Source organism: Vidua chalybeata, chromosome 2 (assembly GCF_026979565.1).
Source record: "Vidua chalybeata isolate OUT-0048 chromosome 2, bVidCha1 merged haplotype, whole genome shotgun sequence".
Classification (NCBI taxonomy): Eukaryota; Metazoa; Chordata; class Aves; order Passeriformes; family Viduidae; genus Vidua; species Vidua chalybeata.
In genome coordinates this window covers 63,502,003-63,519,618 of record NC_071531.1, presented here as the reverse complement: position 1 = coordinate 63,519,618, position 17,616 = coordinate 63,502,003, and the positions used below count along the sequence as shown (strand labels likewise).

General features: G+C 38.0%; 1 long non-coding RNA gene across 1 annotated transcript; it reads left to right on the top strand.

Annotated features, from left to right (window-relative positions):
• The first annotated feature begins 974 nt into the window (after positions 1 to 974).
• Positions 975 to 14,251, top strand: LOC128784657 (uncharacterized). Its single transcript, XR_008429570.1, has 4 exons — positions 975 to 1,105; positions 3,959 to 4,088; positions 4,168 to 4,315; positions 13,482 to 14,251. It is a non-coding gene; the product is annotated as an uncharacterized LOC128784657 (long non-coding RNA).
• The last annotated feature ends 3,365 nt before the right edge of the window (positions 14,252 to 17,616 follow it).

The window sequence follows — 17,616 nt, the reverse complement described above, 5'->3', positions numbered from 1 at the left end:
TATTATCTTACAGAAGTGTGCGCCCTTTAAAGTTGTCTCACTCTTCCTTGCATACCAGAGGCATGCAAGGCAGGACTCTTCATATCAGCAACACACTGTGAGCAGAGGCCTTGACAGTTTAGTTCAGGTTTAATTTTCAACCTTTTTTCCTCACATCTTCCAGCCATCTCATGGAAATGTTTATTTTACAGATGGTCGGCTTGATCTACTGACTTTATAATAGGAAGCTATTCCTATGTCTCAGTTTATCATAACACAGTTAAACAAGTGCAGCACAAGTCATTCCAAAGAACTGAGGAGACAGATGTTCCAAGTCAAAAGTTTAATAAGAGGTGTCTTCAAGGAGAACCTTCTGTAACAGGGTGGGTATTCTTTCCCCTCAATGTCTCTGAAATACAGTATTTTATTGTTTGGGTTGTCTGTTTTCATGAAGGAGACTACTGTAATAACACTAAGAGTGAAGAATGTGACATTTAAATTGTGTTTACAGTTAAAAAGGAAAAAGAGATGGTGTATGAAATTTTAAATGTCTCTATATTATATATGTTCTTCTGTTCAGTGTAGAGTCAAAAATATAAAATTATTTCCTTTGTGCATGAGATACATTTTCATACATCAAAGATTGAAAAATTGTTGCAGAAGAACCAAATATTTGACTTCTACTTGCACTTAATGTTCAGCCTATATCAGTGGCAGAAAAGTCTCCACTGCAGCACAGAAAAACTATTGATAAATTTTAAATTAATAGGACTCACCAAAATTTGCCTTAGATCAGAACCTTACACTGTCAAAGTAGCATGCAAGGTACTCATTTTCAGATTCAGAAAGACACAATGACTTGAATAATAAATTACAAGTCCTAAAATTTAATATCTGTCTGATTTTCCCAGGGCACTTGAATTCAAATGCAATTGATCACCTTCTGGAGCAAAACCAGTAGAACAGGAAGTTAAGCCAGAGCTGAAGTGTCGAGCTGCTGCTTCCACAACAGCAGCACAATACTTTGTGCATTTCTGTGACTTCTGTGACACTAAGAGTGTTGGAATTCAGTGGAGTGGGAAAGAAAGCCAGCAATGTGAATTGCAATATGACAGCAGATTTACTGGTTAGTCATTTCTCAGATATCTTTAAGATGTTGGACTGATAATTAGAAAAATATTGATTTCTCTCACATAGGAAGAATAATTAGAAAATATTCTCCTCCCTTTATTACTGCTTAAGTCACACAAAAAGACTGTATACAACAGTCAGTTGTACACTCAATTTTGACCAAGTAGGAACCAAAAGAGTGTAAGCATTTAAATTACTGCTAGATAGCAATGAACTTTTAAAAATTATACCAGGAAAAACAAATCACATGGTTCAGCAGTTTTGATTTTAAATTTGGATGAGTGAAGGAAGGAAATTATTATTTTGAATAGCACATACTAATTATGCAAAATCCTGGCATAGATTGGCCTCTGTAAGTAAAATCATACCTACATATCATTAACCTCACATTTGTATTCAGGGCAAAAAAAGAAGCACATTTTGTGTTATGCCAAGAATTTAATTTAAATCCAAATGGAAAATTTACTGTCTAATTAAATAGTGTTTATTATCCCATTGAAGTAATCATTGAAAAAAGATAAGTAATTTAAGAGGAAAAGTATAATACTATAGAGCTGTCACATTCATGCTTCCTAGTATCTGCTACTTCTCCTGATATTATGTTCAGACTTCCCTTGGGCATTGAAGCTTTCAGAAATAACAGGGGATCATGCAGCTCAAATCTTTAGCCATGAAGAATATGATCTTTTTGGTTTCTCCTGTCTCATCTTAGGAGCTCCTTGAGTAATGTTTCTGTGTTTGCTAATGTGTCATGCACCTTGCTTGCTCTTTACTGAGTAGTTCATGGTACAGCTGAATTTCCTAGAATTCCTAGAATTCATGGGCTATTTCACATAAGCTGCATGTTTGTTCTCCATTTTCTTTGTACCTCTGCAGGAGGTATTGCTCAGCTGTCAGTCTGCATTTCTCCAGCTGACCATTGGTGAGTTGTGAATAGTGCAAAGGCTCCTGTGTGAGACTGACCCATCTTTTACTATCCCATGCCTGTAGTTCTCTAGACCATCTCCTGTGTACCCACTTTCCAAGGTGCTGTCATACCATGTCTTTTACAGAGAATATCTGGATAAAGCTATTGTACCATACAAGGATAAGCAAAAATAAAGCAAATTAAGCATAACCACATGGTCATTCAAAAAAATTTCTATTACAGTTAAGCTGGGGAATTGCAAGCAGCTCAAGAGACGCTTAGACAAAGTAAACTTGGAGAGCTGCTGCCTGAGGCCTTGGAAACTCAATACTGCTGCTAGCATGGCAATACACTATGTACTGGGCACCAGGGCTACACTGCACCAGCTACAAAATGATATATGTTTTCTTCATTAGTATTGTGATTTCTGTTCGGGACATCACTCTTGGAAACCTTTTGGAACTACTTCAGTTAGTTTTTATGTGTCATGTCATTTCTATGGCACCATATTTTCTCTCCTTGAAGGATTTATGCTTCCAGTTCCTGACTTTTTGATGAGAAGGCTGACAGCAGGTTTCAGTCATTCCTACTCCTGGATGGGCCATCATCTCTCACACTTCAAGTCATGGTACTTCATCTACCCTGGGAGTTACCCATTCTGGGATGTGGCAATAGGTCAGGGAATATGAAAAGCAGGCTCCTCTGTGATGGGCTACTCTGAAGATTCGCTTTTGTTTTAACAACAGCTGTTTGCTTGCATTCATCTTGATACATTAAATTAATACAAGGTCCAAGAAATCCTTGGTCATGAAGGGTGCAGTTAAGCATATTATTCAGAAGAAAGGAAAAGATGGGGCATAGGGTTAGACATTAGGTCCCACATTTACAATAATTTGGTAACTGCTTTGGTTTGCTCTCTCTGGTTGTCCCTCAATTTGTGTCTTACATGGAGAGTTCAAACATACTCCTCTAGTGTAGAAGGCAGGGGTTCTAAGGACTTGTGCAAAAAATCCCCATGGCTTTGGAGGAAACTAATCTTTCAATTCATCCCTTGAGTCCTTTTGATGTTGTTGTTCCTCCACTAGCTACTTCTGTTTTGCTACAGTAATAAATTACACCTAGTAAAGAATGTGTAGAAACTAAATGTTGAATGACCTTTTGTGTTTATAATTTGCTCTGTTATTGCATATACTTGTCTAAATGTAGTTATAGGGAATAAAATAGGGAATAGCATCTTTTGACCAGGCACAGCTGACAGCAAATTCCCTCAGATAAGTTCACTCTCATGACCTAATAATAGGGCGTGGTTCTGTTCCATCTCTGCAAACATACATCAAATATTTATGGCTCCTGTTGGACCCGGCCTAATAGTGAACTTAAACATTTGAGTCACCCAACTTTTTCTCTCCTGTTCATAGTTTCAGTTCCCAGGGCCTCATCCTAGTGAGGGTAAATGGATGCGTGACTGAAAACCAGGCAGCCTTGTGGGATCTTATCAAAAAACTGTTCTGTGTGAGAAGTGGAGGAGACACGCATCCCATGGAGAGAGTTGGAGACCCTTTTCTTTGGGCAGAGGGTACAAAGTCATGTCGGAGACCTGTATGCATGGTGTAGTTCTAGTCTGAAAATTAACTTTGCAAACAAAATTTCAAATGAAACCTTGCTTCTGGTAGTTCTACTAAAAGAAACTAAGTGACAAGGAAAGGCTGTTGTCCTTGTGATGCTCAGCCAGTCTCCTCACATCAGTGCTCTATTCTGGTTGTATAATTTTAGCACAATCTTTACCAAAAAAAGTGGCTTTTACCTGCCTCTGTTGCAATTAACTAGCCTTTCTTGCAGATACAGTAAGCAGTGGTACTGTGCATGCATCTGAGAAGTGTATGCTTCCTAGAGCTGACAGCTAAAATTAAAAATGCCTGTTTTATCATTTGATGTTAACAGGAATGATGCGGAGTGCATTCAGAGAAGGATCTATTGTATAAGACAAAGCCTTTCTTCCAGTCACTCTGGAGAACAACACTGTGTGAGAACAGTGCTGTGTTTTAAATCATTAAAGATAACCTCTTGCCAGGTAATGCGAGATAATGATAGCACATAATATTCTTCTCTTGCTGCTTATTTCTCATGTATTGATTGGCTCTATATTGTAGGTGTGATAGACCAGGGTGCTTACCCTCTATTCCTCTGAGCACTTTGAAGAAACTACTACATTTGTCAAATGACAAAAAAAAAAAAAAAATCATCTTAAAAGAGTCAATTGAGAGACATCAAAAGCAAACAGAAAATCTGCAGTCACAGGTGAGCTGTTACTTGAAGATTATCCAGCTTTTGACTCATTTGTGGTTTGTCTTTAAAAAGTTCTGCTGAACTCAGTCTGGATTTGAGAACTGAACAGTGGATATTTTTTGTTTGTTTTCTGGCTTCCCTTCCCTCCCTACCTCCTGGGAAGAAAAGATAAAAAAGCAGAGTGGTTAAAGGGACTGTGGGCCACAGGTACTCGTCCCACGGCAGCTATACATCGCCTAGTTAAATATTATTTGTTTGAACACACTTTTTGTAAAAAAAAATACAAAAAATCTCTAAATCCATCTATTTTCCACAAAAAATATTCTGACTGCACAAACACTAAAACAATGATACTACATTTAATATATAATTTTTTTTTAAGTTTGCCTTAACTCAGAGGTTTTCATATGGGCATTAAGAATCTACAATCAGCTGCTGTAACCTCTTATCCAAATGCAGTACAGATGCAAATAACATCTGAAATAATTATACATTATTGCCAAACACCAAGTTTGCTGGGAATGAAACAGATGTTGACAAGTTTGAAGGACGTAGACTTTCTTCTTCCTAAACCTGAAATAAAGAAAACAGTGTTTGCTTTAAAGCAGTAATACATTTAAGGAATTTAGGTTGTAAGGAAGAGAGTATATTAGTAGTTTACAGCCAAGTTGTTTCCTAAATGTTGTTAATGAATTGTTGTCCTTAGTCCCTGGAAGGAGTGGTCAAAAGTGGTTCAAATGCAAGTATGTCTTTCAGGTTCTTGAGCCTAAGCCCAGCATATGGTTTCCAAGGAGAAATCTTGCATTAAGTACTGTTGCATTAGATCAAGGGGCAAACATTTGCTGTTCACAGAAATTTGCACCACAAAACCGTATGGCTTTGTGCTTCTTCAGATGACAAAGTTCTTGTTCTCAGAAACAAACTTCTAATAGTGTGAGCTAGGACATCTGCTTGTTTCTGCCATATTTAGGGAACAGAAAATTACTGCTTGGTCAAATTACCATTTTGTGATGCAAAATACCCTTCTTTTAATCCTCATTTCTGAATCTGTCTTTTCTTGAGAGAAAAAGAGATCATAAGACTCTCCTTAAATATGTTTGATGTCTAATTGCTGTCTTAACAGTTCAAATTTTCCTTATGGAATAGATATGCAGTGGTTGCATAATTCTAAAAATTACTTGGCATGTTCATTTTTAGACTACCTCATTCCATCTTTCTGTCACATTATGCTCTTTTTCAAACTATTCCACTATTTTCCAAGAAGAGGACTGACAGAGTTCTTACTAATAATCAGAGATGAAGGCACAGCACCTCAGGTAATTTCTGTCCTTTGCTAGATAGCAATAAAAGGATAAAAAATTGCTTCATGTTTTTTTTGTCATTGTAGCCCCACAAGTGTATATTAAGCTGATTTTGTTAATTGATATGAAATCAGTTCTCCTGTGTCCATTGTGCTGTGTGCTCACAGGCTGGGCAGTGTCACACAAACCCTTCTGCCCCCTGCAGCAGCTGGAGCTGCAGTAGTTGTGCCATGGCACCAGCTGCTCTTCAGCTGCACAGGGAACACCTCCAGAGACTGGGTCTCAGCACCACAGCCTGTTCTGTGACAGAGAGACAGCTATTGGAGCTTCCTTCCAGAAGTGGGACTTCTCCACTCTGGTTTCTGACCATAGTTTATATAAGAATCAGATGCTTGGACACATCTTAAGTCTTGCAAAAGTTGACAGCCAGAAACATGCTTGCATAAGGATGGTCAGTAGTTGTGTGGATTATCTTTGAATCTGTTTTTAATAGAAAAACTGGAATCACTCCAGCTACAGGAAAGCACTTTGACTCCACCTCTCATGATGTTCTTTGCAAAGCTTGTAATACTCTTATCCCTTCAGCTCATCTGTATATTTGATAATTTTTCTGCTCTTCTTAAGGGATTTGCAAAGAAGTTCCTCATTATCAAACATCACAGTTCCTATTTATATTTCTTTATTCTCTAGAACAAATTACATTGTCATGGTTGGACACTGGCGCAATGCCAGCGTCCCCATGAAAATGCACCTTCCCTAAATAAATGCTGTGAGATGTTATCAGGAACAGAGCAGAGCAGGCCCAAGCTTAATAACAAAGGAAAAAACTTTATTAAACTACTACTAATACAGAAAACACATAAACTAAATCCAGGATGAAGACCTTTTAAAACACCCCTCCTCCTCCCAGTTTCTAAAAACACTCAGCCATGAAACATCACCCGGGATTCTTGATCAAATTACCACCCTTCAGGTAATCCATACTCAAACTATCAAGGGAGAGAGAAGTCTCTCTTGCACCACAGACCCCCCAGGAAACACAGCTGCCCCCCTGTGTTTCCCTGTCACACATGGCAACCGCCCGGAAAAAAAAAAATCTGCCAGTGTGACACTCTCCATTCCATGTCACAGTGCTCTCACCACCGTGCATGGACAGACTGCTCATAGGGCTCCTTTAAGGATGCTTTGCCACGGACCCAAAGATACAACAGTTCAGCTTCTCATCCTGGGACTACAGTCCCCCCCATTTTCCCCTGGGGCCGAGGGGTCCAAAAACAGGACTCATCTTCTTCCCGAAGACAGAGGGTATCACCATTCCCTCTTCAGCTTTCTTCGTTTCTCGCCATTCTTGTGCTGTCGAAGCTGAAACAGGTCTCCCTGGGTCACCACTGCATCCCCCTAAAATGCAGTCTCTATTGCAGGAGATTCTAGTTCAGTCCATGGCTAACAAGAAAAGTCCAGCCAAAAGCTACTTCATCATCTCCTCCTACCTAAATATTTCTTCTTCTACCATCTCAGGTCCCGGACTATCTCTCTTCCACTACAAATCAAGGAGGAGTAATACTTTTAAAAAGCCCTCATTTCCTGGAAAGGGTTAAAAGTTCAGACTCCTTGGACGGCTGATATCTCAGTCCGGTGTTCCGCCTCCCATGCTGGACATCACCCCCCCCCTTCTCCTCTGCTGGCAAATTTCCAGGTGCCGCCAGGCTCTCTGTCTCTTTCCCTCTTGGGGGGGGGGGGGGGGGGGGGGGGGGCAAAGGCATCTCCACTTCTCTCCATCCTTCCGTCCACAGGAGCTGGCTCGGTTCCAGACCCTCAGCCCCTCGGCCTACCTGGACAAGGCCGCGTGGCTTCCCCTCCCCCACCCAGCCGATGGCTGGGCAGGGGAGCGTCTGCACTCTCTGACGACCGGAACCAAAAGAGAGTGTTCTCCTGGGAGTTCTTGCTTTTAACCCCCTGTGTTCTCAGAGGCATGTCCATCCTTTCAGTGGTCACTCCAGGTGCCAATATCCAAACCTGACCACTGATTGGTTTGACCCAACTTCCTGGAAAAAATTCACTTCCATGTCAAACCACGACATACATCTTCCTATATAGTTGATACATTGATCAGAAATTACCAATAAATTAAGTTACAAGTAAAATTATTTTTATTTCAGAATTTCTCCTCTAGTTTGCCAAATGCACACATCTTCTTAGTATTATTTCCTTAAAATTTCTTTTGGGAATGTTGCTTCTCACCAAGTTAACCACTTGGATTACTCTTGTCTTCATCTAGTTTTCTTTTTTTTTTCTGAAGCTTGTCTATTCCAGCATTGATTATCTTTGGTTTTGTTGTGCATATCTTCTATATCTTGGTATTTAATTGCTTGGTAGCATAATCCCTATGTTCTATTTAGCCCAATGTTTTCAGTTCTTACTTAATCCTGGTTCATTTATGCCAAGTTTTTTGCTCTCCCAGAAGAATTATGAGACAAGAATTTAGTAAAGTTAAGAGTTTAGAGGATGTAGAATATAGGAATACACTGATGGTCCATAAATTAGGCAAATAAAGGTTTCAGGAGCCATCATGCACCAGCTACCACAGAAATGCTGAAACTTTACTTTAAAATTTAATTTGATACACTTGTGTTACTGCCATACTGACTTTTATTTTTCCTTAGAACATCTCACATTTATCTAAACTATATAAACTATTGGCTTTTCAGTCTGAGAGCAGTCTCTAGCTCCTATAACTGCCTCTCCAGAGGGTAGAAAGGGTGCACACATTGGAGCCTCTTCTGCTGAACTGAAAGCTTCCCACTATGAAGGTTTTCTTTTTTTCTTTTGGACAGCTTTATTATTCCATATTCTATTGTACCTTCTTTGATTTAAATCCCTTGCCAATTGCTCTTGAAAAATCTAAATATAACTCCATCCTCTGAATTTGCTTTTATCTTAGTGGTAATACCTTCAAAGGACCCTTGCAGTTAGATAAATGTTTTTTCCTCTGTACAAATGAATAAGGAGTAACACTTCAGTTGTGCATGGATCCAAAGGAATTTTGACAAATGTGTGCATTTTATCATGGTGGCTTTATACTACCTCTTCATACACCAGTCTTTTCAAGTAGAACACCATTGCTTTCACTGGAGTCCCTTTTTCCAAAATTCTCTCTCAAACTACAAAATCTCTTGAAATTAAGTCACTTACCAAAGAATAGTAAATGAATTCCAAAAATGTAGTGATAGCACAATACAGAAAAGTAATGCATAATATATACTTTTAAAAATGCAATGCAAACCTTTATTCTTAGGAAAGAAAAATGAAAAAAAGAAGAGAAAATAGGCATTGTTACACGTGGCTTAAGTGGTACTAGTTTTTTTTCCCAGAAAGGAAGTATAAATGCATTCATAATTTGAGAATTTGTGCTTGTTTTTATGTATAAACATACTTTAGCTTTTTTCTAAAAAATGAATGGAAATCTCACCAAAAAAAATTCATCTGAAATTAGCTGAAAGCTGTTGCAGCTTTCCCCTACATATGGCTTGCCCTGTTCCACTTCTCCCTTTAGAATTTTTTATAGCATTTCTGGCAACAGACTAGGTGGTGAGAAGGGCCCTTGGGCTGAACCAGATCACAAATTTACCTGTAGGATTTTGGCCTCACACTTATGAAATTGATACATGCATTTATTCCATCAAGAAATTCCAAATATAATTTTATGCTGAGTGACCACATTTACAAAGCCAAAGAATATTATGGGGAAAAAATCTGAACATAATGTGGTTTTTATGTGTTGAAAATGTTTGCAAAATAGCTCTTAAGGAATCCCAAAGTGAGATATAATTTAGTGTTGAACTAGTTTGATCTATGAAAATTTACCATGCAAACTGCTCATATTAAAACATATTCCTATTCCCATTTTTGGTAAGTAGTTTTATTTGATAAAATTGCATTCTGCTCATCCTCCAGTCTTCTGGAGAGTCTAGTTAACACCTGACCTCAAGACCTTTGAGAAGAAAAAATGAAGGGACATTTCATATTTCCATTTTCTAAGTTTTCTAAGAACATACAGAGTTCCGGTGGTAACACTTAGGAAATTGTATGCCTGCAGTTTGTGTCTTTGCCCTGCATGGGAGTAGGGAGAGGTGGTTTGATATTACCAGAACAGGCTGAACAATCTCTGAGAAAGGCGGTAATCTCTGAGAAAGGAGGTGTCCACAGCTGAAGTGACCTTTTTTTTCCTACCTGCTTGTAAGGGTAGTTATGCATTTGGAAAGGGGGGGTTGCAGCTTATTTCTGTAGTTGTTTCTTTGTGCTGCTACATCAGGGGGCATGCTGAGTCTGAGCATTAACTTAAAATGTCAGTAGCTAACCTTTTGAACAGTCATTCAATGAGTCTTTACCATTTAATGACAGGCATATATAATGAAGTGCCAAAATTTCACTCACCTTTTTCCTAGAGGGCTTTTCATTAGGACCACAAACATGTGGTCCTCATTCTGGAGGCAGCAGAGCTCCAGGAACGAATTTATTTCTTTGTTTGGTTTCATGCTTTCTAACAAATACTTATGAAATGGTGCTAGAATAAAAATGAAAATACTCCATGCACACAGTCAGCTTTTGGCTTAACATAGTGCAAAATAAAAACTTGTCCCCAGAAAAGTCATGTTGTGTCTCACAGGGATAGTCTACCTCATTAGAAACCCATTCAGTGTTAGCAGGGAACTAGAAAAGGTCAAACTTTACACTTACTCATGAGTTATTCTGTAAAATCAAGCATGGATAATTCTTAAGTAGTCTAACCCTGCAGAAGTGGTGGAGGTCTCAGCATAGCCTGGCCTCTTCCCATCTCTGAGGAGTACATGACTGTTCAGAAAAACAAGCACCAAAACTAATTTTACTTGAGTGATCAGTTCTGTCATTTCTCTGCCCAGAGAACTGTAGGGGGAAAAGGGCCACTTGCAAAAAGTGGGTTCTAAAAGCTGCTGTACTCAGGATAAAGACTTCCCATCTCCAAAGAAAACTAGATCACCTGGATGATGAGCATATTCTTTCCCTGTAGATCCATGAGGATCATCCCATGCTCCTGATATAGAGTATTGCAGTCTCCCATTCTCCACCTTACCTTTAGCTCTGCAAAGTGTTTCTTTTGTAACCAAGCAGGTTCAAATGTGCTTTCAGAAACACTGAAGATTATGCAAATGATGTCAAAAGTGATTTGCCAGACCTAATTAGAAGTAAAATATCTGTTCTTTCTTTGTGAGCCCTGCTTGATGGCTGACACACAGTTTGTGGGAGAGATGTCCAGGTGAGAGCCACACAGGTCTCCCCCCAATGGCTGTCTCCTGGGCTGCCTGCCCCTGAGCTGGGTTTGTGTGGCTCTCGAGCTGCTGGGCCGCCATGGTAGCAGTCACTTGCTTCACTAAAGCTCTGTGCACTAAACACCAAGTGATTAAAGCAAGACAAACTTCCAAAAGGCATTTGTCACAAAGCAGGAACTGATGTAAGACAGCCCCATATACTGAATCTTGCTTGTTTTAGACTCATTGAAGAGTGAATTTCTTGAAGGAGGAATTGTTCTCAGTATTTTTAAAAGGGTTCTTGCACAAATAAAACAAATCCTGGGCTGAAAATGTTTTTGGAGTGTGTATAGTAAATGCTTTTGTGCTTTCTTTTCCAAGAACATTAGAAACCTCATTTCAAATTCTGAGGTAGTTTTAATAATTAAATAACCACTGATTTTTCCCAGGGGATCATGTGTGTCCATAGGCCAGAGTGTCAATGAAACACAAGTTTTTTGTTTTGTCATTTGACAGACAGAGGCACATAGAAGAGGAAACACAGTAAAATTAAAAAAAAAAATTAAAAAATCTGTTCTGTTAAATACCACATAGGGAAGATCAAACAAAGGGCAGCCTATGGCGCAGTTGCAGGAACTTCTGTACTCTGTAAATGGTATTTGACTTTTTATGAAAAATTAACAGATTTAATGTTGAGCTGGTTTGGTTAGGTTTTAATGTATAAATTATGACATTCCTTAGCACTTCAATGGATACTAACTTCCCTGGAACAATCTCCAAGTCTCCCAGATATAGGCGTATGCTGTTTTTGCTATTGTTGCACATATTTTCATGTAACTCTCTATTGTTTCACTCACATTTGCTGCACATCTAAACACAAATGTAAGGTTAGCTCTAGCTGCTTTTATCATAGTGGTCGTTCAGGGAACCATTAATATGGTAATATGCCTCAAGCATACAGAATTTGGTGTCTATTAAAAATTTTCTCTCCTAGGACCTTTACCTCACACACTGATCTTAAAATTGTAAACATGGTGATTAAATTTTACCGTATCTCATTTCTCAGTGAAAAAATTTCTTGTAATTGTAGATACTGCCTATATATTTTAACATCTTCATTTTGAAACCAGTTAGTAGTTCAGAAAAAGACATGGATTTTTTTTTTTTCTCCCGTTGACAGAGGCTGTGTGAAATACCAAATTCAGAAGCACATTTGATATATACTGTACAGTTAGCAAGAGCTTTGGAAAAGGCATTCATTTGCTAAACCACAAATATTTCCACTTATCTTTTAGCTCACAAATGATGAAGCTCATCTTCTGCAATGGTAATTTTATTACAGTGATTGGATCAACTCAGGATTAAAACTTCTTAGATTTGGCAATAACCTCTTACACTACTGCAGATCATGCTTTTGACAAGGGTACTAATTGCGTTACGTCTGTGAAGGTTTGATTCTATTTGTTTTTCCATTAGAGTAGCTCCCAAACCATTTTAGAGACAGTTAGCTCATTGTACTTTGCTACCTTTTTTTATTCAGAACAAAAAATTAACTTTTCCTCAGTTAGATTTTTCTCACATTCCCTCAAGTATCAAAAAGATAGAACTTATTTCAGATGGCTGAAACTCCACCCACACACACATCTTGAAAGATTAAAGACAGGGGAAGGGTGTATGTGTGAACTAAGCAAATGTCTTTGCCTTGGATAGAGACCAGGGCTCTCTCACTACAGAATTCATTCCTGAAAGAAAGGGATAAGAATGGTAATGTATACACAATTGCAAAATAATGTGGTGTTATAGCTCCTATAACTCACCTTGCCCCACATTTCTGTGTTGTGCTAGAACAAATAGAATGTCTAGAGAGTAGTAAATAAAGTTGTATGTTAATTCAAGTCTAAATTATAAGGCACAGCATGAGTAATGCTTTTAGTTAAACTGGCTGGGATAAAAATGTATTGGTGCTGTCAGTCTTCAGACTTTGGGATGCACATTGATCACTCAAAAAGGTTGGGGAAAAATTTAACCCCTCCAGGCCCATTCTTCCTCCTTTCACTGCAACTTTATTGAGCCTGATTGTTTGCATTCTGGTTTGTTTGCTTTTCCCTGTTGTTGACTCCAGCTGAAGATTACATAAAACATTGGTTTAACCTGATAAAATAATGCCTGGTCATATTAACAGCAAGTAGTAGAGAGGCATTATGTGGCCACATTTGAACTGATTAGGCTTTTATTGGTTTTCTGATTTCCTGAAAAAGATGTGTGTCAGATTTGTCTTAGCAAGATTAACCTGTCATTAACCTAAGTGCTAGAAAAAAGATAACAGCTTACCAGCCAATAAGCTGTTAATAGAAAACTATTTTTTTTCTATAGCAGTTAATCAGTGAAATGTAAAAGCATCCAGTTTCACGCACATTTTTCTACAAAAACTGCAAGCAGGATGCTGCACCTGAAAATGATGCTTTAAAGAGATGCCTCTCTCCTGAAAGGTGGCCACTTAAACCAGAACTGTGAACTGGGATTTTTTTAGCATGGAGGTATGTTCATTCATTTCCCAGAAATGTGATTTAAGATCTCCTCTATGCACCCCAGGCACAGAAGTGCAAGTCACATCTGGAATCTCCTCTAACAATCTCAAGACTTTTTCAAAAGGAAACATATTCTGCAATGTGACACAGAGAAGGAGACATCCCAGAGATTGATTTCAGATTGTGAAGGCATTCAACATGGACATTTTTAAGGTAAAAATACCTCCAGCCTAGCTTGGCTCCTATGTAATTTTGCAGGTACCTCTTCCCAATCTCAAGGAAGTCACCTGTTTTGTGAACCACGGATGCTGCTAAAATTGATGTGAAAAACAGTGGTCCAGATATTATCTGTGTGAGGAATTTCTTTAAAATGCCAGAGCTATTTTATGGTACCAAATTGTATCAAAATTGAACACAGGGGTGATGCTAAACCTCCTGCTGCTTAAAGAAACACCTTTTAAGCTGGTGTCTTACCGTGCTGTACTACCACTGCAGGTTGAAAACATTTGTGCAAAAATATAAATTTACCATCTTGTAAACCATGACAAAAGGCTGTGCTGTGGCAGGAAAAGTAACATGGATGGACTTTCAGTGTCTTAAAGCCAGTAATACTCTTAATATGGTGACCAAGAACTCTAAATCTCTGGCTTGGGATATCATTTGCCTTAATTACTTGTGGATCATCTGTCTTGAAGTGCTGACTTGTTCTTGAAAACATAAGGTTGGTGATGCAGTGAAAGTCAACTGACAAATCTGATATATAACTTCAATTAATATTTTCTTACAAGATGTTACACAAATATAAACAACTTAGCAAAAATATAAAACCCTCTAAATAGCAGGTTTATATTTTCCTCTCTCTCTTTACCCTCCTTTCCAAAAAAAAAAAAAAAAAAAAAAAAAAAAAATAAAAAAAAAAAAAAAAAAAAAAATAAAAGAGAAAAGCTATTGATACAGTATATGAGGGGTAAAGACATCTAATACATATTAACTTTCAGAAAAGGAAATTTGATAGGCAGAGGCCAATTTCCAAAATTATGAAGAAATACTGCAAAAGTAATATTTTGAAAATACTTGGAATTGAATGCTCCAGAATTAAGAGGGCAAAGCATAAAAAGTTAAATCAGGCAAAGCTTAGACAGTATTAGCAAGTTATGTTCATTGATTTGTTGTAGCATTTCACCACAGTATAGAATGGGATTTTTAGAGCACAAAGAGTATTAAAAAAAGCCTAATGTCATTTTTTAATTGAACAAAAGAAAACTGCAACAATTTCTGGCAACTTTGGTGGAGAAAGAGAAGGACTTTCAAATCAAGGAGTAATAGCAGTATGTATGGATAGCAGGTTTGCATTAGGAATTAGCAGTTAATTTAAGAGCAGAACATTCCTGAGTTGATTGAAAGCAAAATAATTCCATAAAGCTAAATATCAGTAAAGTTTTGAATGCTTATAGCACACAACTGTTTCTCATAAGGGATACAAAGTTTGGCACTGAGCAAGCTTCCAAGGGTGTGTTACATCTATTATCAGGCCTTGGAATTCATCCATTTTGGGGTGATATCACGGGAAGCTGTTTAGGTTGCAATCCTTTTGGTCACCTTTTTGTCAACTCCTTTTTGTTGTGTTATTTTTCTTTACATTTTGTTCCATGTGTTTCCTTCAATTGAATACTTGAGTGTGTGCAAATAAATTCATTTTTAAGAGGCAGCATGCATGATAGAATTGCAGAATAAATTAGTATCATCTGGCCCGATTCTTGCAGATCATACCAAATCTTACAAATTAAATTTCCCACCAGCTGTATCCTTTCTGTAATAGATGGCCTGTTCTCCTGATATGGAAACAAAAGTTGAGTCTATACATAGTACTTTGTGCTATGGACAGCACAAAGACATCCTGAGGACACTTTTTTGTGTTACACTGGTTTTTTGAAGTTTGTTTGTTTGTTTGTTTGTTTGTTTGTTTTTTATTGAGCAAACATTCACCATAACACAAGTTTTACCCAATCTGCATCATTCAATCCCAATTTGTCTTTAATTCCTGCTAAAATAGTATTCTGGTTGTCCTATAAGTGGTGAATAGCTATAAACTCACCCAAAATGGCTATGCTTTAAACATTAACTTTTCAAAATTACTGCATAATTCTCTCCAGGTATGCCACCCCACAATGTTTATATTTTGTGATTCCATGGGAGTTTCTTTTAGCCTTTTGTCACGGTCTCAGTTTGTTACACTTCTTACACTGTGATTTGCCTTTCCTTGCCTGGTTCTCTGCGCAGAGTCTTTCTCTCATTTTTATGTTTTAAGCCACATGAATTCTGGCATTTTGGCAGAAAAAAAGCTGGTAGTAATTTTTACTATTCCTAAGCCCAGACTCTTTGTGAAAACTGGCCTGGGTTTTCTTAAGTTCTTGGATATCTGGCAATTTCACATGCACTGAGATCAGCCACTTAATCTGTCACATGGAATAATGCAAGATACCTTTGATGGATAGTTTGCAGAACACGTATTATCCCTGTTTCAAAACTAGCTGAAATGTCTGATAATCATTATACCATGCTTTACCTCATTTTTATGTGTTCAGATAGGTAGCTCATTACTTTTAACACTTCTCATCATACCTGAGTGGTGACAGTAATAGCTTCAGCATTGCTTTCTATTTGTAGGAACGTGTTGTTAAGAACTAGGGTAAGTTACATCTGTCCTGATCCTTTCCTTCCTTGGAAAGCATGACATCGCTTCCTTTCCTCACCCCTTTAATCATCTGTTGGGACTGGTTGGTAGTAGCTGCAACAACACATTTGGGGAAATAGAACAGCTAAGCCTTGTCAAAACTGGATTGAAAACTCACTGTGGCCACAAGAGAGAAACAAGAGCACTAATTGCTCTTCCTCATGCTGGGCCCTTTTCATCCCCTGACAGCACCCTGCTCTTCAGGAGCTCTTTGTTTTCTTTTCTTTAATTCTGGGAGGTTTGAGGTGAGTTTTGGCATTGGGTTTGGTTTTCTGTTGCTGTGTTTGGGGTTTTTTGGTGAGGGGAATTGTGGTTTTCTGGGTTTTTGGGTTGGGTTTTTTTTTTGCTTTAAGTTAGAAGTATGCCTGTCTTGTTTTGTGAACTAATAATTCTTGACTTTCCTTGACTTCTACACCAGACATCTAGCTCCATTATTAACTTTTGTAACCAGATTGATTTCATTGTGGCTGATAATCAACTTTCTCTTATGGCAAAGAAAGTTTCAGTATTGTACAAAGACACTACATAAAACCATCTTTCTGGGGCATCTCTACTGCTAAGCAACAGTGCACATGGACAGAAGACAATCAATACCAATTACACTGTGAAAAAGAATCTGCTATTCTCAGATGGTAACTCCTATCACCTCCATAATAAAGGCACGCTACTAGCTCTGTTACAAATCCCTTTTCTTTTAAAATATATAACAGTTTTCTAAGATAAAGTTTTGTATAATAAACCTAATGTCTAAGAGCAAGTGTGAAATTACCCACTCACTATTCAGTAGGCAATTAAGCAGGGCAGTTGAAGCAGATCTATGCTATACATAAATGATGGGAATTTGTAGGCCAGTAGGAATCTGTACCTTGGATCAAAAAGGGTTTTCAGTGTTTTCCCTGCAAAACCAACCTTGTTTCTGCTTCTTCCTTTTGGACTTCACATGTCCAAGGGCAGAATGAGCAAAGAGACTGACCTGGCAGTGCTCTGGGAGGTTCAAGCTGCTTCTGTCAGATTTTCACAGCAGCTGTGAACACCTTCATTAGTTCAACCACTTCTCTTAGAGGTCTCTATATCTGCTTATGATGTTATTTAGTAACTGTCAGCAGACAGGCATATTTAAGATAATTAAGTCAGTCAAAGCACTTGAAAGAAGTTTAATCTTTTTCACCAGATCTAGTAAAATGCTTTGTGTATACTTACATATATATATATATATCTTTGTTCTATAGTGTGGCCAGCAGCTGGGTATCCACCAGCCACTCTCTCACACCCTCACCACCTCCATCCCCCAGGAGCTGGAGAAGAGAATAGGAAGAGAAAAAGTGAGAAAAATTTGTGTTTCAAGATAAAGACAGTGTCATAATCTGTTTTATAATAATGATGAACTGGTGTTTGAAAGGTATTGATTGAAATGGGAAATAACTAATACAGAAATATTTATAGCTCATCTCCACCATTTTAAACC